The 21,137-nt window shown below is 45.6% G+C and overlaps 1 protein-coding gene across 6 annotated transcripts in view; it reads right to left on the reverse strand.

Annotated features, from left to right (window-relative positions):
- The window catches only part of SIL1 (SIL1 nucleotide exchange factor), a 326,909-nt gene that overhangs the window by 214,601 nt on the left and 91,171 nt on the right, over positions 1–21,137 (reverse strand). Inside the window, exons 1-3 of one of the 6 annotated variants that reach the window (XM_024247397.3) lie at positions 18,487–18,563; positions 18,301–18,388; positions 7,611–7,733 (exon numbers count right to left, since the gene is read on the reverse strand). The exons of 2 other annotated variants lie outside the window; for them this stretch is intronic. The gene's annotated coding sequence lies outside the window, so the exon portion shown is untranslated. Of the gene's footprint in view, positions 1–7,610; positions 7,734–18,300; positions 18,389–18,486; positions 18,564–20,130; positions 20,362–21,137 lie in introns of those variants that run through there. 3 more of the 6 variants (XM_054556608.2, XM_024247395.3, XM_054556610.2) reach the window with 3 other exon arrangements.

A 21,137-nucleotide genomic window follows, 5' to 3' on the forward strand; every position in this document is an offset into this window, starting at 1 on the left:
GCCTGAAACCTCCAGGCCTTTTTCTGTGCAGATGGAAAGATGCCAAGCGCTGGCACCCTGGGCCACCATGTCTGCTGAGTGGCCAGGTGCCCCCAACAACACACTGACTACTGGCACTGAGAGAGCACATGAATCAGGAGGAACAAGGCCACACTAAAGGAGATTAGTCTCAAGATTACCATTTAGCTGACTGAAGGAAAACAACCTATTACAGTAATGTTCCTTTTCTGATCTTCATTTTCACCCCCTCAACAAAATCCATCCAGTGTCCAAAAGGGTGCTGCTCATTTGCAAATCCAAAACCACCAAAACCACCACCAACTCTCCAAAGGCTTCCCCTGTTCTCCAGGTAAATATGAAATGCCTTGCCACAGCTGACAAGGCCTGCCCTCACCAACCCCTCCAACCTCAGCTGGCTCCTCTCACTCTCTGTGCTCCGACCATACTTTTAGTTCCTCATACAACTCCCCACCCGCTGCCTGCTTCCAGAGCCTTTGCAAATCTAGGCCCTCAGCCTGAAATTTTCCTCAACCTCCTGTCACTCTGCTTGGTAAATATGTGTTTGCTCTTCACAATATTCACTCGAACATCACTTCCTCAAAGAAGCCTTCTCTGATACCCTCTTAGCCCTAGGACCAAGTCAAATCCCTCTCAAATGTTCTCAACTCTTTCTTTCAATACACTTATTCCAAGTGTAATTTTACTAACTTTGACATATTCATCAGTACACTCTAAGCAGGAACCCTATCTGACACTGTATCTCAGGGCCTAACAGTGTCTGGAATGTAACAGATGCTTTATATACATTTGTTGATTGAAAAAATAAAATTTCAGAGAGAAGGAAAACGAAGCTGTATCCAAATCAAAGAGTTCTACTTAGAGCTGTTCTCCTCCCTACATGACCTTAAGCCAAACTATTCTCTCCCCTTCCCTCTTTCTCTCCCAAATTCTTACAGAAGTTACTTTCTGTCCTGACATTCTTTAAGCTGGTAGTAGCTATAGTGATAAGCTGGCCTACAGCCAGAAACAGTCTAAAAAGATATCACCTTGTCTGAGTGTTCCAGGCTTCCAAAATAAAAGTTCCCAGCACAAGACCAGGCAGGCACAAACACAAAAGCCTTTCCCCAGTAAAGACACTGAACCAACCAACCAGGACCCCCTGAAAGAAATGAGTAATCCCTAGGGCAGACAGTGCCCCCTGAGTGATCCACCCAAAGAAAGAAGGGAGGGGAGGCAAGGCTACAGGGGCAGAAGCAGGCATTCTGTGCCCTGATGAGATTTTAAACCCTCTTTTACTCCTTGGATGAAGCAGAGATGTGCCCAAACACTAAATATCAAAGTCTCTCCTGATGAGGCAGCTTCAGAGGAGGTCCACAGATTGTGGCTCAGAAAAGCAATATCAGCAACTAAAGAAGTTCGCATAAAGCTCTAATTAAGGCCATTTTCCCTCTACAGAAGCAGGAGGATCTTCTCCTTACCCTTCTCTTATGTAGGGTAGGCAGGTAGGGGGTGGCACGAAGGGAGGCAAAAGTATTTTTTGAGCACCACTTAGTGCCAGGCATAGTGACAGGTACTTTATAGACAGGGCTATTAATAAAAAACAAATGAGAAATGAATAAGCACATACACAGATGGGTAGCTGATGCTCAGCGAGGTTAGGCAACTTGTCCAACTATTGAATGGTAAGGTCAAGGGTCGCACCCACAGCCAGATGTGGTGGCTTATACCTATAATCCCAACACTTCAGAAGGCCGAGGTGGGAGGATCACTTGAAACCAGGAGTTCAAAACCAGCCTGAGCAACACAGCAAGATCCCATCTCTACAAAAAATTAAAAGATTAGCCAGGTGTGGTGGCACATGACTGTAGTCCCACTACTAGGGAGGCTGAGGTGGGAGGATCTCTTGACCTCAGGAGGTCGAGGCTGCAGTGAGCCAAGACTGTGCCACTAAATTCCAGCCTGGACAATAGAGCAAGACCCTGTCTCTTTAAAAAAAAAAAAAAAAAAAAAGTTGGCCAGGCACGGTGGCTCATGCTTGTAATCCCAGCACTTTGGGAGACCAAGGTGGGTGGATCACTTGAGGCCAGGAGTTCGAGACCCAGGAGTTCGAGACCAGCCTGACCAACATGGGGAAACCTCGTCTCTACTAAAAACACAAAAAAATTAGCCAGGCATAGTGGTGTGCACCTGTAATCACAGCTACTTGGGAGGCTGAGGCAGGAGAGTCACATGAAACCAGGAGGTGGAGGTTGCAGTGAGCCGAGATCATGCCATTGCAATCCAGCCTGGGCAACAAGACCAAAACTCCATCTCAGGGAAAAAAAAAAAAAAAAAAAGTCACACCCAGCTTTGCCTGAATCAGACTTTTTTCTCCTACCCCAATGCTGCCTTTGTGGGTCATCTATTAGCCCCACTCTGCTCCTCACCCCTTTACCACCACCTTCCTAACCAGAATTGGGAATGTAGCTCCTGGTAAGCTCTCCGGCAAAGAAAAGTCTGTCTTCCATGAGCACAACCCACCACAATTGATACATACAAAACTGAGATGCACCACCACTTCCTAGGTTTGGAGCATAGTTTGTTGTAGGGAGCAAAATTCATCATCTGCAACTATGGGCATGAGGCTGGATTTTCTGAAAACCCAAAATGAGACCACAGTCATGAAGTCTCTGCATTTCCCATAACCCACAGCTCTGGGCACTAGGATGGTATTCCTGCAGTGTAGCATGCCTTAAACCAAAGGATGGTGTGCTCCATCACACCATCAGAAAGACAGTACCTGCAGGGTAGACAATCCCAGCTGAAGTCTCCATAGCTCCTCTAGCTAGGCAGAGAGGGTAGCAACTCCATACCTTAGTCACCTGCCTCCACACAGCATCTTCTGCAAGGTTAAGCATCCATTCATTGTGCTGTAGTTCAAGGTTAACCCTTCCCCCTGCACTCATTTCAGGATCTGCCTCTTATCAAAAGCTGTGCCAGCTGATTATTATAATGATAACTATTATGCCATTATAATAACATTATTGTGCTTTTTTCCTGCACTTGACATCTGTTGGCTGATAGGTTTAAACAGTACATAAGCAATAATTATGCAGTGCTCTCTCCTTTCCAACCAAGCCTCTAGTGTGACTCTTAATGTTACATCCAACTGCAATAAATGCCCAACCCGAGCAGCAGTGGGAAACATGGCTCATCTGGGCTCACCCACCATGCCTCTAGTCACAGTGCCAGAAACAGAGGCTCAACTAGGTCCCTAATTGTTAACATGCTCCCCTGCTCTCCCAGGGATTTGGGGGAAATACTATCCAGCAAGCAATTTATTGTTGAAAACCCCCGCAGGGCTGGAGGAGTTATGTACAGTTCTCAGTACTGCAGAGGGGCAAGCAGTATCAAATCACAACAGCACACACCACCACAAGAGAAGAAGCACAGGAAAATGCATTCCTCCACTGGGAGTTCTCAAACAAATGATTTCCAGAGAGTCATTCTGCCTGGTTCCCCACACACAGTTCTTGGCAACTGCTGGTAAAATTGGCAAAAGGGAGAGGAGGGGTAGGGCAGAGGGCTATCTCCAGGCTTCTATTTTGAAGTTGAGAAATCACTAAACTGGCTGCTCGGCCTTCTTTATAGGACCCACCAGAGGCCAGGATAGAGTCTGTAGGCCAAAGCAGAGAAGTCCCGCCTCCTGTCAGCCAAAGCCCTTGCATCTACCTTTCACACTGTTGATGACAATCAAGGTAGAAAAAAGATGTGAGATTCTATAACTGCAGACTATCAATATGCCTGAATTACACATTAGCCCTATTAAAGTAAAGGCAACCCATAGCAAGGCTTCACTAAAAAATGATGTTAAAACAAACCTCACCAGGGGACCAGGGCTGGCTTGTTTTGTTTTCTACGCTGTAATACAGTTTTTGTTTTCTTGTTTTTTTGGTTTTTTTAAGGCAGAGAAGGGGGTAGAAGGTTATTTGAATTTAAACGAGCAGTAAACACTATAATCTGTGTGCAAGGAGAAAAGGAACATTCAGAAGTGCCAAGTGCAGCCTCTTGGGACATGTGTGGCCAGGGCAGTAGTAGCCCGGCGGGCTTTCTCCTTCAGCCTCAACACGCTGCTCTCATTGCTTGGGAGCAGGCAAGCCAGGAGGCAAGGTCCACGCAGCACAAAAAGGCACTATTCCCTAGGTCTAAGGAGAAGATTGCCCTCTCAGAAGGAAATTAATATGACACAACACAGAATGAGCAGGGCCAGTCATCCACAGAAGTCACCTATCTAAGGAGGGGGTTTGAAGAGGTGTTACTCAAGGCATGGACCACATCTGTCTCATTCATCACTGTATTCCCAGGGCTAAGCAGGTCCTGGCACACAATGGGTACTCAGCAAATAATGGTGGACTGAATGGTAACCAGAAAGAACCCTTAGGTTGGAAGCCACTGACAAGAGCTAGAATCTAACTGTTCCTATTGTAACCTGTGGTAACAAAAGAGCCGTGGACGGCAAAGAATATATAAAGGGAGCCAAGAGAATAAAAATGAGCCTATCTCCAGTACCTGGTGTCTTAATAGACTGACAAGTGTATTCTGGTCAGATTACAATATAGCCCTAGAAGAACAAAATGGGAAGGAGAGAAGGGGAAGAAGGAAGAGTGAGAAACAAGTGAGACAAAACATTTATTGAGTGCTTACCATGTATATATCTGAAAACCCCAGGGGGTTTCACAGATGAGGACACAGGAGCAGGGAGGTTGAGTAGCTCCTCTGAAGTCTCACGGCTGTTACATGGTTTAAATCTGGGTGTATCTGATGCTATGATCCAAAAGCTTTCCACCATAATTTGCCTTGGTTTCCTCCAGAGGGGAGCTGGCTTCCCAGCTAACCTCTCCTACAGAGGAGAGAATGCTCTTACATGTCCACATAAATCAACTTAGTCGTCATGTTTATTGGAGTTAGTTAACTGGAACTGTGACTTGATGGTCTCTTATGAATTTCACATGCCTGAGGCAGGCCCCCAGGAACTGAAACCTGGATGAACTAACTAAGTTTACAGGCCTGCAAAGCTGCACACCAGTAAGGCCCTAAGTCATCAGCTGGTATTTCTTTCTAGGGCAAACCTCTCTGGCCCGGCACAGGTCAGGTCTGGGTAAGGAAAGAACCTAAGCATGACCTCTACATGCCCCCAAGTTCTCCTTAGAAATTACAAAGAAGCCTTCTCTACTCCATGCTATGTCAGCAATACACAGAATTCTATTTGAAGGCTTTAAATTCTGATTTAAGTAGGACTAACAGAAGTAAAAAGCCAAGGATTTCTGCATGGTCCTTAGAAGCAAATGAGCCTTCCTTCCATGTCCATGGTGCTCCTGCCTCCCCGGAGTTTCCAGAGACCTTCCACACCCATGATGTCAGGTGCAGCAGAGTAGAAAGGGCAAAGTGATTTTCCATATTGTATTCAGAAGAGACCAGAGGTGAGAATCAGCCAGTGCTCCTAATGGAGGTGAATACCCTGGACAAACTCAGAGGCAGCTTAGGTTGTACTAAAAAACATTTTCAAGGTTGTTTATTGCACCTCCTGTATGAGGGCTTTCATCAGTTAAAATGGGTTTTTTCAAAGCACAGGGAAGCTGATGATTCACCCAGGTGCACAACAGCTGCTGGGAAGACCTGTGGGAAGAGGCCACCTAGCAAAGGCAGGCTGTGTATGGTAAGAAGGGTCTCCAAGGAATGCCCTACATGCCAAGCCACATGCTGTCAGGATATTAATCCAAACCCATCTTCCACACTTTACACTGTTTACTCTCTCTGGGATGTGGAGCATTAAATTATATCCAAGGACTACACAAGTCCTTCCAACTCTATTCCACACTTACTTCTTTGCTAAAAAGATCTGTAACCTGGAAACAAAGCCCTCTGCCTAATAGCAGCAATAATTCTCCGCGAAGAATAGGAAGCCAGACTGTCAGTTCAAACTCTCCTAAAAGGTATTGCCCCATTGAAGCTTTAGTTTAAGTTTCTCCAAAAAGTGGAGAAACCTACTACTGATCCCCTTTTCCCAGAGATGACAGGCCTGTGTAACTAAGCGTCCTGAGAGGAGGGTTCAAACCAAAAGAGGAAAGAGGAATCACCACCACTCCATTCCTGCCCTAACTGCAATGGCCCTGGAAATGGTAAAGAATTCCAAAGAGGACTGCCTCATTGCTACAAGAACTAAGAACAAGCTACATGAATAGGAGACAAAGCTACCTGGATTAGTCACAGCCCTACTCTGGCTAGCGGTATGACCCTAAATGGGTCATTTAGACTCTCCGAGCCTCCATATTTTACCACCATAAAATGGGGATGTTGTGTGGCCAGGCACAATGGCTCATTCTTGTAATCCCAGCACTTTGGGAGGTCAAGGTGGAAGGATCGCTTGAGGCCAGGAGTTCAAGACCAGCCTCAGAAACATAGCAAAACCCCATCTCTACAAAAAAATTTTAAAAAATTAGCCAGGCGTAGTGGCACATGCCTATAGTCCCAGCTCAGGAGGCTGAGGTGGGAGGATATCTTGAGCCCAAGATTTTGAGGTTGCAGTGAGCTACGATCACACCACTGTTATTCCAATCTGGGTGTGAGTGAGACGTTTTCTCTAAAAAAACTACAACTAAAAAATAAATAAATGGGGATGTCATAAGATTCAGACTGAAAACAGAAAAATTTGAAAACAGTAAAATATTGCACATACTTTACACCTGACTGTTATTCCAAAGACCCCTGCATGAGAAACCCTAGGACATTTCTAGGGAGCAGAGAGGCCAAGCTGTCACATCTGAGAGGCAGTCTACAGTGACTGGGTCCGGTTGTTTACAGAGAAATCCATACATCAGGAGTAAAGTGAGGACAGAGTAAAATTTGAAGAGAAGACCACACATGGGTCTGCTCAGCTACATTTAAAAAATAATACAGCAGGTCTCCAAATAACATTGCTTCGATCAACATTATTTCCTTATAACACCGATGAGAAAAAAATAATTGTTTCCCAGCCAGGGCCACTGCTTGTGTGGAGTCTGCTCATTCTCCCCATGTCTGTGTGGGTTTTCTCTAAGTCCTCAGTCACCTTCCACATCCCGAAGACGTGCCTGTTAGGTTCTCTGGTGTGTGTAAGGGGTCCAGTCTGCATGAGTATCAGGGTGTGTGAGTGTACCTTGAAATGGGATGGCGTCCTGTCCAAGGCTGGTTCCTGCCTGGCGCCCTGAGCTGCCGGGATGGGCTCTGGCCACCCAAGACCCTGAATTAATCAGGTCGTAATTATCTCACTTGTTTTTATTAATCCTTCTTAAAGGTATTTATAGCTCACATTTATCCCAATTTTTAATATTAGAAGTGTTTTGGTCTTTATTTAGAAGTTTGGTCATGTTTCTGTAACAAGAAATATTCTGTAGGAACTTAACTCTTGTTTATACCAATGAGCCATAGTAAAATTGGTTTTGTATACATTTCACTTAAAGTCACAGTTTCCAAGAACTTATGACCGATGACAAGTGAGGACTTACTGTATATGCATATGTTTCAAATTTGAAAAGGCACACAAAGACATATAGTGAAAAGTAAGTCTCCCTCCTCCCCCATTCTCTACTTACCCAGGGCCTCTCACTAGAGACAAACTGCACTGCTTTCAGTTTCTCATGTATTCTTCCCGAGATATTCCAGGCAGTTAATTTCTACTGGAGATGGGGATATCGTTTGTGGCAACACTCTCAGACCTAGAAGGTGATGCCAGGCAAGTAAGCACTGATGGAGCACTTAGGGACTATGAAAAAAATGAGACAGCCAAAGGATAAGATATCACCTTGCAAAAGGTTCCATGGAGATGTAGACTTCCTTCTGGCTATTATACTGTTTTGCCCCTTGGCTGACCACATTTAAGCAGTGATTCTGTCCAATGTATTTCCCTTTCAGTTGTATTTGTTCACCCAGAGCTCTTTCTCAGAGATGTCATTAACAGAAGTGGCCTCTGGGACCTTATGCTGCACCAGCCTGACCACCAGGCCCTTCAAAGTAGCCAGAAGCAGGAATAACCATCAAACCTGCCTCAGTGGAAGCTGAGCAAAAGGGCAAAAAGTGCAAAAGTTCTTGAGTCACCATCTTTCTAGGGACAAAAGTTGCTTTTCATAGCCCAGTGAAATCAGAATATAAGGGAGGATAAAGCCCAGACCATAGATGTTCTACAGGGCCGAGCCCAAGAGATTAAGTCACTACCCACAGACAATTATAGGACACTTTTATCTAAAGATAGGCTTTCACCAAACGCCCTCAAAAGTTTTCAAGCTATGTCCTCCCCTCCCCCCACCTTTATTATTTTACAAGGAATTTAAATGTGTGAAACTCCAGCCTCTGCCCAAAGGATACAGATGAGTAGCCTATAGGTCAAATCTAGACCACAAATATGCTTTGGTAGTCCCTAGAGATTATGAATATCTGGCTTCTCATATGACATGAGGAGGCCATACTCACCCATGACGATAGGCTGAGTAGCAGCCACCCCTGATGAAGCACATAAGCACTCTGGTTTGACACAGGCCCACCATTCTCTGTTGCCTCTCTGTTCCCAACTTGGCCCTAAAAACATCTGAGTTGGAGACTCCTAGCCAGTGAGTAACACAGGAGGCTAAACTGGCAAGTACATCAGCTGACCAAATAGCAGGACTCTTGAATTCATAAACATTTATTGAACACTCTCTATGTGCCAGGACTGTGCTGGGGATTGGAGGCATGAAGAGGAATGACAGATGCAGTGTCTGCCCTCTAGGAAGTTCTAATCCAATTGAGTGTACAAGGCTTACTCTAAGGAATCCAATGCTTCAAAAACAAAGGGCTCTGGGAATGGAGCATGTGAACTCACTGTGGCTGGGAATCAAGAAATGCTTCAGGGAAGTAGGATTTCAACAGGATTGTTATCATTTCTTAAGTTTTCATGTAAACATCCATTCAACAACCATTTATGGTATCCATATTACACTCAGCATTATGCTAAGAGACACATTAAATCACAACCCATATCCTTGAGAAGCTCATATAAAAAGAGACAAACATCATACCATAATAAAAGTGTGCTGAATTCTATAATAAAGGTGTTGCAATGGGGATACAGATAAGGACACATCAGGTAAGGCTCACTGAAGGTGGCAGCTCTGCAGCATAAAGTAGGGAACTGGCTGGGTGCAGTGGTTCACGCCTGTAATCCCAGCACTTTGGGATGCCGAGGCGGGTGGATCACAAGGTCAGGAGCTCGAGGCCAGCCTGGCCAACATGGTGAAACCCCGTCTCTACTAAAATTACAAAAATTAGCCAGGTGTGGTGGTACATGCCTGTAGTCCCAGCTACTCGGGAGGCTGAGGCAGGAGTATCACTGGAACCCGGGAGGCAGAGGTTGCAATGAGCCGAGATTGTGCCACTCCACTCCAGCCTGGGGCAACAGAGCAAGACTCCATCTCAAAAAAAAAAAATAGTAGGAAACTAAGGAGAGAGTACTCTGGGCAAAAGAACTGGCAGAGACACAAACATGAGGCATACTCAGAGGACCACATGGATCAGTTCATCAGGAGCAAGGGGTACACGTGGGTGATGGTATGGGACATATTAACTAAAATGGTAGGATGGGTATACACTGCAATAGGCTTGGAACACCAAGACAACCTGATACATTTGGAATTTATTCAGGAGCTAGTGGGTGCCATTGAAGGCTTCTGATATGGTTTGAATTTGTGTCCCCACCCAAATCTCATATCAAATTGTAATCCCCAATATTGGAGAAGGGGCCTAGTGGGAGGTGACTAAGTCATAGGGGCGGATTTCCCCCTTGCTGTTTTCACAAAAGTGAATTCTCACAGGATCTGGCTGTTTAAAAATGTGCAGCATGTCCCCCTTGCTCTCTTTCTCCTGCTCCAGACATGTAAGACATGCCAGCTTCCCCTTCACCTTCCGCCATGATGGTAAGTTTCCTGAAGCCTTCCCAGAAGCAGAAGCCTGTACAGCCTGCAGAACCATGAGCTAATTAAACCTTTTTTCTTTATAAATTACCCATTCTCAGGTATTTGTTTATAACAGTATGAGAACAGACTAATACAGCTTCCAAGCATAAGTATTCTCTGATAAGCACAATATATAGGAAGACCCAAAGTGGCAGTGGTATATAGTGTCCTGGAGGAAGCAAAAGCAAGAAATAAGAGGGCGCTTCTGTAATAATTCTGGAGCACAGTCACAGGAAACAGGAGAAGCAACAAAACTAGGTAAAAAAGATACTGCAGAGGCTCGCTAAAAAAAAAAAGACAATGGCATTTTCTTGAATGTACTAATTCCTATTGTTTACCAATTTAGATTGGCCTTCCCTCCAAATAGTGAGTTTTTTTACCTTATTTGTTTCATACAGAGAAGTAAGGCATGGTCTATAGTCATAGTGCTTGGATTTTTTTTTAAAACTCAGCTTGAGATCAAAATAATGGGATTGGCTCCAGGGGCTTTTTCCTCACTCCCTTGCTACATGGAACCAGTTGTACATCTCAAAGAGAGAGACAGTCAACTTGAGCACAAAATCTGGGTCAGTGTATGTGACTGTGCCTCCGTGACTTTGCACAAGGACCAGAAATGAGCATACAAATCAGAGGAAAGCAGTGACAAAAGTCAACATTCCCTTGATGAGCTAATTGCTTCATGTCTGGCTGAAGAGCAGAAAGCAAGAGATAAGGAGAACACACTATCTGAGGGACCAGGCAGGCTCTGGACTAGCCAGCCCTACTCCAATAAAATCGCCACGTCAGACACTGCCCCCGAAACAAGGCCTGCTGGCTTGAGCACCTGATGAGAGAGAACCTGAGAAAGATAAGCACTAAGCTGAGTAAAGAAGGAGATGGCAGAGAAGCAGCAAAGCTCCTTGCTACTCATAACTTTTAGTTATTCAGCACGAACTACCTATAACTATTGATATAAATAATATAAATACCAACCAACTAAGACAACAATGAGGTGATGGTTAAGATAAAACTTGCTTGGTCAGCATAACCTATCCTGAAACTAAGACGTGGCTCAGAAACTGGAAACTATTGTTGTCAATAATGATGACAACACAGAGCATTTACATCAGGGGTCCCAAACCCCCGATACTAGTCTGTAGCCTATCAGAAACCCATCCAAGGAGGTGAGCAGCGAGTGAGTGAGCAAAGCTTCATCTGTATTTATAGCTGCTCCCCATCGCTTGCATTAACGCCTGAGCACCGCCTCCTGTCAGATCAGTGGCAGCATTAGATTCTCATAGGAGCACAAACTCTATTGTGAACTGTGCATGCAAGGGATCTAGGTTGAACACTCCTTATGAGAATCTAATGCCTGATGATCTGTCACTGTCTCCCATCACCCCCAGATGGGACCGTCTAGTTGCAGGAAAACAAGCTCAGGGCTCCCACTAAGTCTACATTATGGTGAGTTGTATATTTCATTACATACTATAATGTAATAATAATAGAAATAGGTTAGGCATGACGCCTGTAATCCCAGCATTTTGGGAGGCCAAGGCAGGTGGATTACCTGAGGTCAGGAGTTCAAGACCAGCCTGATCAACATGGTGAAACCTCAACTCTACTAAAAATACAAAAATTAGCGGGTGTGGTGGTGCACATCTGTAATCTCACCTACTCAGGAAGCTGAGGCAGGAGAATTGCTTGAACCTGGGAGGCAGAGGTTGCAGTGAGCCAAGATTGTGCCACTGAACTCCAGCCTGGGTGATGGAGTGAGACTCTATCTCAAAAATAATAATAATAATATAAATAAAGTACACAATAAATAAAATGCGCTTGAATCATCCCCAAACCATCCCCCACATCCCCCAGTCCATGGAAAAATAGTCTTCCACGAAACTAGTCCCTAGTGCCAAAAAGGTTGGGGACTGCTGTTTTACATTGTGCCAGAGGAAGCACCATATCTATTCTCTGAATTCTTAAGATAGCTATAAAAATACATATTACTATTCCCATTCAACAGATCATAAAACTAAGGCTTAGAGAAAATAAGTAACTTACAATCTGACAACTAGTAAGTAGATATTAGAACGTAAATACAAGTGAGTCTGACTCCAAAGTGTGTTTAAACTACTCTGACATACACTCATTCCTTCTCTCTTTCTCTTAGAGATGTATTGAAGGTTTGCTTGGATCACCAGATAAGGTCCACTGTTACATCTGGCCTCATTCTTTACAGAAACGCACAAGTCTGGCCTGAGCACTATTTGTTTCTAATACGAAGGAAGACTTCAAATTCATTTCCTCTGAGGTAAGAGCAAGAGAAAACACATTTCGACATGAGTAGGAGGAAAAACAGCACGACAGCAAAAATCTTCAACCATGAGGGTATAAGATCATGCACAAGGCAGTAAGTGGAGACAGGGGCTCCTCCTTCCCAGGAGACTTTTAACTGCAAAAGCATCCTGCATCTTTACAATGCTTTAAACAATTCTAACAACTTCTATGGCCACACTTTGTAAGACCCCTAGCTTGTGTCCCAGCTCCAACACTAGAGTCCCACTATTATGTGGGTGGCCTAAAAAAGATCCTACCATTAGGTGGCCCACTTCACTTCTCTGGGGCTCAGTTTTTGTTGTTAGAAAAATAAAAACCTATCAAATGCAAAATGGAGGCATTGGGCAGTAACAGAACTAGAAGTGTATCTCCTGACTCTTCACTCATCCACAGTACCACAAACAGCCAGCCCTGATGTTTGCAAGGAAATAAAGATCTCTATAATATCTTCCAGCCCAAAACACAATCATTTTAGACTTTAGCAGCTGGGTCCAAGGAAGGAGACTTAACTTCAAGAATACAGTCAAACCCAACTCCCCATGAGTATGAGATGGGGTGTGGGGAAAAACAAGAAGCAACCTTAGGCCAGAGACAGTGGCTCACGCCTGTAATCCCAGCACTTTGGGAAGCCGGGGTGAGCAGATTACCTAACGTCAGGAGTTCAAGACCAGCCTGGCCAACATGGCAAAACCCCATCACTACTAAAAATACAAAAATTAGCCGGCCATGGTGGCAAGCACCTGTAATCCCAGCTGCTCAGGAGGCTGAGGCACAAGAATCACTTGAACCTGGGAGGCAGAGGTTTCAGTGAGACTCCATCTCAAAAAAAAAAAAAAAAGCAACCTTAAATACCTACTTACTACTTACGAGCTGGCCCCTTAAGCTTCCAATACACACTATCCACAGCACTCAAAGCATGACCAATCAATGTTGTCTGTATCGATTGTCCTACTTTACGTTATTCCACTGGGCTGAAGCCTGCTAGTTTTCTAGTTTGGTCAGATGGCTGCTGTCCCCTTGGGAGCCTCACAGAAACGAGACTATCCCCAGAGGTAAAGAAATGTCCATTTAAAAGCCCACTGGTACAGCTGGGCATGGTGGCTCACACTTGTAATCCCAGTGCTCTAGAAGGCCAAGGTAGGGCATCACTTGAGGCCAGGAATTTAAGATCAGCCTGGGCAATGTTGCAAGCAAGACCCTGTCTCTTTAAAAAAAAAAAAAAAAAAATTAAATTAGCCAGGCATGGTGGTGCACACCCATGGTCCTAGCCACTTGGGAGGCTGAGGTGGGAGGATCACTTGAGTCGAGGAGTTGGAGGTTGCAATGAGCTATGATCACACCACTACACTCCAGCATGGGCAACAGAGTGAGACCCTCTTAAAAAGGGCCAGGCACAGTGGCTCACGCCTGTAATCCTAGCACTTTGGAAGGCCGAGGCCAGCAGATCTTGAGGTCAGGAGTTTGAGAACAGCCTGGCCAACACGGTGAAATCCCATCTCTACTAAAAATACAAAAAGTAGCCAGGCGTGGTGGCAGGTGCCTGTAGTCCCAGCTACTCGGAAGGCTGAAGCAGGAGAATCACTTGAACCTGGGAGGCAGAGGTTGCAGTGAGCCGAGATCGCAACACTGCACTCCAGCCTGGGCAACAGAGCAAGATGCTGTCTCAAAAAAAAAAAAAAAAAAAAAATCCACTGGTGAGTGAGGCATGGTGGTACATGCATGCAATCCCAGCTACTCAGGAGGTTGAGGTGGAAGGACTGATTGAGCCCAGGAGTTCAAGACCAGCCTGGGCAACATAGCAAGACCCCATCTCAAAAAAAAAAAGTCCATTGGCATTAGCTTTCCTCACCAGAACTTTAGGATGTATCTCAGATTATTCTTCCAGTTTCTAGATCTCTTTCCCATCACAAGACTGAAGGAGCAAACTACTTGCAGAGATGGAAGTAGCCAGATGTGGAGATCAGTTCACTGACCACTTTGATGTTGTTCTGCCAGTGATGATAAGTGGTAACCAAAAGGGATGATCAAGAACTTCCTCAGTCACAACATAGCGTGTGAGCAGACCTCAGAAACATACCCCTCCCTGTTTCTCTGTAGATGTGAAATGTGAAATGTGACAAGGGCCAAACATCAGACTCTTCCCAAAGGTTCCAATGTCCAGTCTGGGGACACCTGGGCCAACACAGCAGCCCCAGCTGTGAAGATGGAAGGTTCAAGACGCATCAGAGAAGCAGATGGTAAATGGACCACCTCAAAATTCAAAGACTGGAAGAAAATTAAAACAATAAAGATAAACTTGGCTGGGTATGGTGGTTCATGCTTAATAATCCCAGCACTTTGGGAGACCAAGGCAGGAGAAATGCTTGAGCCTAGGAGTTCAAGACCAGCCTGAGCAACACAGTGAGACTATCTCTACCAAAAAAAAAAATTAGCCAGGTGTGGTGGCACATGCCTGTAGTACCAGCTACTCAGGAGGCTGAGGCAGGAGAATCACTTGAACCCAGGAGGCAGAGGTTGCAGTGAGCCAAGATCACGCCATTGCACTCCAGCCTGGGCAACAAGAGCGAAACTCAGTCTCAAAAAAAAAAAAAAAGGAAAGGAAACGAAAAAGCTTGTGGTACTAGTTGTTTCTTCTGGATAAAAAACTGGCCTTGATGACTATATTAAAGAAAGAATATCAGATAAGACCATGCATTCTCAATGAGTGCAGTATCAGCCCAGAAGGGGTGAAAATTGATTCTTGGGGGAAAAAAAGTTAAATATTACAATGGTTTGTGGCCATCCAAAGGGCCACAATACAAAAACAGATACACGGTACATCTGTGGTATTAAAATTCCATTGGGGATAGCTGGGCATGATGGCTCATGCCTGTAATCCCAGCACTTTGGGAGACTGAGGTGGGCAGATCACTTGAGGCCAGGAGTTCAAGACCAACCTGGCCAACATGGCAAAACCCCATCTCTACTAAAAACACAAAAATTAGTTGGGCATGGTGGTGGGCGCCTATAATCCCAGTTACTCAGGAGGCTGAAGCACAAGAATCACTTGAATCCAGGAGGCAGAGGCCACAGTGAGCAGAGATCACACCACTGCATTCCAGCCTGGGTGACAGAGTGAGACTCCCTCTCAAAAAAAAATTCCACTGGGGGAGTAGACAATTAAGGGAAAAAAAGTCTCAAAATATGATAATGAACAGAAGGTTGAAAAATAATTAGATGAACCCAAAGGTTGAGTCTTAGACGAACCCTAAGGACAGAGTGTTCATTAATTTGTATAATGGTCATGGGTAGGGTAACTAACTTGCCCTGGTTTGCCCTGGACTTTCCTACTTTTGGCACTAAAAGTCCCACATATGGATATCCCTCTGTCCTGGGCAAACTGGCATGGTGGTCCACTCTTCTCAAGAGAGAGATCAATGAAGGCATTCCCATTTCACAAATGAGGTGACACCAAGAAACACAGTGGTTGTCACGGATTCACAGCACTTTAGCAGCATTCCTGAGGAAAGGCTGGCTCTTTCCGTTTGTCTAGTCCTATGCTCACAACTCTCTGCCCCTGACTTCTACTTTGGCAGAGAATGTTACTCATGAATTGATTATGCCACTTCCTTCTCAATACCAAAGCCAAGGGCAGTATTAGGAGGATGAAGGCAGACATGGCCAGCCAGCACAATCACACCCTTGTCTTACAGCTGCCTGGTGGAACCTGAAGGAACTACAAGTCTAGGCTGAACATGTTTTGTTGCTAATGGATTCTGGGTAGAAATTTGCAAAAGTAAGAATGCCAGGTGTAAACTCCTCACAAGCTAGGAAAATTCCATGAGGTTCTCCACATGTGTCTGAGCAGCCCGAATCTTTTACAAGGTTTTTGTCCCAAAGATGAACTCAGTTACTGCTTATGCTAGGAATCAGGGGTTACCCAAAGCCTCACTCTGAATGGCAACAGGCTATTCTCCTACTCCCCTACTCAGCAGTGAAATCCTTGGTGAAAGTAAAGGAAGAAAAGAAAAGGGCAGGCTATTCCCTCTTTAGTCTACGTATAATTAAAATACAAGGCTCTCTGCTGTAGAAGACTAAGGTTTGCAGTTTAAGGCCGACTCAGAAAAGGATAAAGTATTCATCCTTGCTCAGAAAGAGAGATTAGCTCCACAGGATCGGTCTCCAAATTGACACCAAATCCAGGAGTTAGAGATGGCTGTGCTACAGAGCGTGATCCAAGCACCATCTGGAGCCCCCAGAAAAAAATCCCTAGGAATAGCGACCAAGGGACTAGCATTGTAAGAGAGTTCAGATTAGCTCTCCTGAAAAGAGGCTTACTACAAGAGACTGGCAGACAGCCTCTGCAGCAAAACTTCACTTAGGAAAGGATAGAAAATGAATGAAGAAAGACAGGGGGAGGCTGAGCAGGTCAGAGTATGAATCCACAAGTATGTGAAAAAGAGAATCCACCTATTTCGAAAAAGTTACAACTTCCTTTAAGAGCCTTTTTTTTTTTTTGAGACAGAGTCTCTCACTCTATCACCCAGGCTGGAGTGCAATGGCACAATGATCTCGGCTCATTGCAACCTCCGCCTCCCGAGTTCAAGTGATTCTCCTGCCTCAGCCTCCCGAGTAGCTGGGATTACAGGCATGCACCTCCACGCCCGGCTAATTTTGTATTTTTAGTAGAGATGGGGTTTCTCCATGTTGGTCAGGCTGGTCTTGAACTCCCGACCTCAGGTGAACTCCACCTGCCTCAGCCTCCCAAAGTGCTGGGATTACAGGTGTGAGCCACCTCACCCGGCCAGAGACACTCATGTTGTTTTGAATATTCTCATTAACGGCAAATCTTCATTCTTTGAGGGTGAAAACATTTATTGCATTCCTATGTCCCAAGAGCTTTCATGTGTAATATGTCATTTAACCACCCTTCAAAGTAAATATTATTCCCAGGTTTTTTTTTTTTTAGACAGAGTCTCGCTCTGTTGCCCAGGCTGGAGTGCAATGGTGTGATCTCAGCTCACTGCAAGCTCCGCTTCCCAGGTTCACACCATTCTCCTGCCTCAGCCTCCCAAGTAGCTGGGACTACAGGTGCCCACCACCTCGCCCGGCTAATTTTTTGTATTTTTAGTAGAGACGGGGTTTCACCGTGTTAGCCAGGATGGTCTCGATCTCCTGACCTCGTGATCCGCCCACCTTGGCCTCCCAAAGTGCTGGGATTACAGGCATGAGCCACCACGCCCGGCCCTATTCCCACTGTTATGTAGTGGTACATTGAGCCCCAGAGGTGAAGTGACTTATCCAAGGTTATGTGGCTAATAAGTGGTAGACTCAGAATTAAAACTCACGTTCACCACCCTCCAAAAATCTGTTATTTCCACTTCATAAGAACTGTTAACTCATCTGAAGACAAGGCAGGTGACAAGGTTGCTTACCCATGCCATTCGGGGTTAAATATATATAGGCTGTGTGCAGTGGCTCACGCCTGTAATCTCAACATTTTAGGAGGCCAAGACAGAAGCAGCGCTTGAGGCCAGGAATTCAAAAACAGCCTGGGCAACACAGCGAGACCCTGTCTCTACAAAAATTAAAATTACAAAATTAGCTGGGCCTGGTGGTGTGCCCCTGTAGTCCCAACTACTCAGGAGGCTTTAGTGAGAGTATTACTTAAGCCCAGGAGTTCAAGGTTGCAGTGAGCTATGATTATGCCACTGCACTCTGGCCTAAGCCACAGTGTGAGACCCCATCTCAAAAATAATAATAATAATAATAATACAGTATGGTTTAATATATTAAAGAAACTGATCTCTCATATGGTTCAAAAAGGTCTCTGAAAACAATTCCAGAGGTGGATTTTCAAAACTGCCTTGGACAACAGCCACATCACTTAGGCACACCATCCTCAACTCCCACCACCTACACCTGCACACATCACCCTAAAGGAGAACATTCATTGGTGGATTAAGTTCCCACATGTCAGTTATTTTAAAATCCATTTTGTTACCTTTCAGTTTCACTTAATTAGCCTCTTCTCCTGCCAATGAAACACACCAGAGCTCACAGTTGGCCTCAGTAGAGAAGTAATAGCTGGCCTTCAGAAAACAGCAGGGAAGAGGAAGTAAGTGGGAATCAAAGTACTAGGGAACTTTTCATTCCTGGACTGCCACATCCCTACTAAAATTTCCATCACCTGTAAAATGGGAGCAGAAAGTCTCTTCTATTGCCAATTTCATTAAAACAGCACATGTATTCATGAGCAGATTAAATTCACTAAACAAATGAAAGAAAGGGGAAATAAATGTGGTGTGGTAACACCATCTTAAAAACCCGAGAGCCATGTTCTCAAAACCACAGACCAAGTTCTGACCCATGTTATACAAATATCAATCCCAATATCATTACACTCTGGCTCCCATCAAAATCCTACCCAATCCCCAAATCTGGCTATACTTTTATCAAAAAAGAAAAAAACTTGGGTGGGGTGAGAGCAGAAAAGACAAACACAACAAAATATCTTTCACAATGTCAAAAAAAAACCTGTTTATATGCCAGGCGAGGTGGCTCATGCCTGTAATCCCAGCACGTTGGGAGGCCGAGGCAGACGGATCACCTGAGGTCGGGAGTTCGAGACCAGCCTGATCAACATGGAGAAACCCCGTCTCTATTAAAAATAGAAAATTAGCCGAGCACGGTGGTGCATGCCTGTAATCCCAGCTACTCGGGAAGCTGAGGCAGGAGAATCGCTTGAACCTGGGAGGCGGAGGTTGCTGTGAGTCGAGATGGCACCATTGCACTCCAGCCTGAGAAACAAGAGCGAAACTCCGCCTCAAAAAAAAAAACAACAAAAAAAAACTGTTTATAAACACATCACTTTCTTCTCTTAGCAAATATGTAAGTTTCATTCTCCTCCTGTCTACTTAGTTTGGGTTAACTTAACCCCCGCCCCATCTCTCAGATCAGTTTATGTTTTTATTTAGGTTTATTGAGGTGGGAAAGCCAACTGAACTTTAATCGAAGCCAGGCATTTAAAAATACTAGAAAACTGATCTTACATATATAGGTAGTCAAATATTTTTAAAAGACATCAAATGGCATTCTAATTCCTCCGGTGCAAAGAAAGCCCCAGCCTCACAGGTGTTAGCATTTCCTGATTCCTAGCTTTTCCCACTCAGAGCCCCATTCCAGGGGCTCATATGTCAAGTCATTCTCTCCTGACTTCTGAAGCAGGGATTTTCAAAGCCAGGATTCCGGGACCACCTGAATGAGAACCCCCTGGGGTACAGCTGCCCACGCACCATCTTATCGGAAATCCCAGGGAATGGAGCCCAAGGCTTATGCACAAACCCCCTAGACGATCTGAGAGAGAACACTAACCAATGTCTGTAACCTCTAAAGGCAAATTTTCCAGGACAAAGAAAAACAAGCAATAAGAGAGTAACAATAATTCCACATGGGAAGAGACACAAGGGTCTCGGAGATCAACACCAAGCCACCCCTTCTTCGGACAGATACGGAAACTTAGGCTGGGAGAATGAAATGGCAAGGGCACTAAAAACAGGTGCGGAGCCAAAGCCAATCTCGAATTTCCACGGCCTCATCTCCTGCCAATAAAGAGGTGAATGGAGACATTCTGAGTGGGAAAGATAAGAAAGGTGGGCCTTCGGCAGGGAGCCCCGGGCCCACTTGGACGTCCCGCTTTGGAGACAGTAGTGAGGATGTGTGGGTCCCGAGAACACTGCTGGGAAGGCGCCGAGGCCGCCGGCAAGAGGAGGCCCAGGAAGCGCCCTGAGCCCCCCGCCCAGCTCCAGGGCCGGGCGGCCCTCACCGCCCCTACCTTCGGCTTCCGGCAGCCGAGTGGCAGACACAACTCCCACAATTCCAGGCGGCCGCAGCGGCGACCAGCTCCCCCTGCGCAAACGCGGCCGCGACCGTCTGAGCCCGTGAGCTGGCAGCTGTTACGTTGCTCGCGGCCTCGCCCAATCGCGGGCCGCCAGAACAGCGCGCAGCGCTCCCCGTGCCCTGCACCGAAGTGGGAGCCCCGCCCCTACCCCCGCCCCCTGCAGATTCTTGCACGAGCTGCCCCCGTGCCCCTCCGCTTGGGGAGGGAGGGCTGAAGAGATACCTCCACGCCTGCTTCTGCTTCCAGGCTGGAACTGCGAAGTTTCCTGTCTGATTTTCCAACAGTGTAATTATTTCTAGCGGAAGGACCCTCAGAAAGCAATCAGAGGGGTGCGGAGTAAAAATAAATCAAGTTCTTGTGACTCAGTTTGGGACAGAAGCCGAGAGTCTCCAGCAATAAAATTTCTCGCAAATTCATGCAAAATAGGACACCTTTAAGTCACTCACTTTATATACTTGCGTAGATTTTTTACAAGGACCAGTTATTTTAAAAATAGCATCAGGCGGCCGGGCGTGGTGGCTCACACCTGTAATCCCAGCACTTTGGGAGGCCCAGGCGGGCAGATCGCTTGAGGCCAGGAGTTCAAGACCAGCCTGGCCAACATGGTGAAACCCCGTCTCTACTAAATATACAAAAATTAGCCAAGCGTGGTGGCGGGCGCCTGTAATCGCAGCTACTTGGGAGGCTGAGGCAGGAGAATCGCCTGAACCCACGAGGCAGAGGTTGCAGTGAGCTAAAATCATGCCACTACACTCCAGCCTGGGTGACAGAGTGAAACTCTGTCTCAAAATCTAATAAAATAAAGGTCACTTGCGATTCTGATTTTTTAAAGACAGAATCTGTGTCCCCCAGGCTGGAGTGCAGTGGCACGATCTTGGCTTATCACAGCCTTGACCTCCCAGGCTCAAGGGATCCTCCCTCTCAGCCTCCAGTAGCTGGGA

This window comes from Pongo abelii, chromosome 4 (assembly GCF_028885655.2).
Source record: "Pongo abelii isolate AG06213 chromosome 4, NHGRI_mPonAbe1-v2.0_pri, whole genome shotgun sequence".
In the NCBI taxonomy this organism is placed as follows: Eukaryota; Metazoa; Chordata; class Mammalia; order Primates; family Hominidae; genus Pongo; species Pongo abelii.